The sequence below is a fragment of the Manis pentadactyla genome, chromosome 7 (assembly GCF_030020395.1).
Source record: "Manis pentadactyla isolate mManPen7 chromosome 7, mManPen7.hap1, whole genome shotgun sequence".
NCBI lineage: Eukaryota > Metazoa > Chordata > Mammalia > Pholidota > Manidae > Manis > Manis pentadactyla.
Genome location: NC_080025.1, coordinates 32999313 through 33001077, shown reverse-complemented (window position 1 = coordinate 33001077; position 1765 = coordinate 32999313).

Genomic DNA, 1765 nt, shown 5'->3' with positions numbered 1-1765 from the left:
ATACACAATAAGTATGAGCATGTATCTATTATAAGTTCTTCCTATCAAACATGAACTCATGAAGGTAAATTTCTGATGGAGATTCTAGGACCAACCTTAGGTTGACAGGTGAAGACCAGACTCTGTTCAATACCCTGGAGATGTTACTTTTGCAAAGGCAATGTGCTATAAAGAATTTTTCTCCTTGTCTTTATTTTTCCAGTCAGCTCACACAATACACTTCTTGTTACTGAGAGCCACCAGTCGGGAAGTTCACTGTAACTAAAAGATTGATCTTCTGGAAAGAATGCTTAATAACAGGCATGAAAATGTCTGAGTAATTCTGCATTTTCAAACACTGTCCTCAAGTTAATTTAACCTGAGCTGTTTGTGAACCACCTAGGAAGTCTAGAATCAGTGTGTCCAGGCTGAAATCAATGGACCAAAGAGAAGAGGATACAAACTCCAACTGGCCAGTTCATTCAGATCAGGGACCTTGTGAAAAAAAAAGCAGTTGAACACACATTTTATATGCTCCAGATGCTAACAGTTCAGATTTGCAATGGGTCAATTTTCTGTATTTTGTGTGTTCTCTAAAGGAAAAATCTATCTTTATGCATATATATGTGTGTGTGTGCTGCAGGCATAGTGGGAAAAACACTTTGTATATTGAAAAGACAAAAAATAAAAGTGGTTCTGAGCAAAAAAAAATACTCAACAAAATATTAGTACACCAAATTCAAATATTCATCAAAAAGATCATCCATCATGAACAAGTAGGACTTATTCCAGGGAAGCAAGGATGGTACAGTATTAGAAAATCCATCAACATCATCCACCACATCAAGAAAAAGGAGGACAAGAACCACATGATCATGTCCACAGATGCTGAAAAAACATTTGACAAAATTCAATATCCATTCATCATAAAAACTCTCAACAAAATGGGTATAGAGGGCAAGTACCTCAACATAATAAAGGTCATATATGACAAGCCCACAGGCAATGTCACACTTAACAGCAAGAAGCTGAAAGCTTTTCCTCTGAGATCGGGAACAAGACAGGGATGCCCACTCTCCCCGTCGTTATTCAACATAGTACTGGAGGTCCTAGTCACGGCAATCAGACAAAACAAAGAAATACAAGGCATCTAGATTGGTAAAGAACAAGTCAAACTGTCACTATCTGCAGATGATATGATATTGTACATAAAAGACGCTAAAGACTCCACTCCAAAACTACTACAACTAATATCTGAATTCAACAAAGTTGCAGGATACAAAATTAATACACAGAAATCTCTTGCTTTCCTAGACACTAACGATGAACTAGCAAAAAGAGAAATCAGGAAAACAATTCCATTCACAATTGCATCAACAAGAATAAAATACCTAGGAATAAACCTAACCAAGGAAGTGAAAGACCTACTATACCCTGAAAACTACAAGACACTCTTAAGAGAAGTTAAAGAGGACACTAACAAATGGAAACTCATCCCATGCTCTTGGCTAGGAAGAATTAGTATTGTCAAAATGGCCATGCTGCCTCAAGCAAACTACACATTCAATGCAATCCCCATCAAAATACCAACAGCATTCTTCAACGAACCAGACACATTTTTATGAGATAAAAAGTACAGCATTTTTTCGGGAATAAGAGTGAAGCATAGATCTCCTACCTTGCAATGGTGAGCATCGGGTTCCGTGACGTTGATGAAGTTAGAAGAGAGTTAGGGATGCCCCCTGCCTCACTCAGAGACCAGGGCGGCCTGAAGAACCAGGCGGGA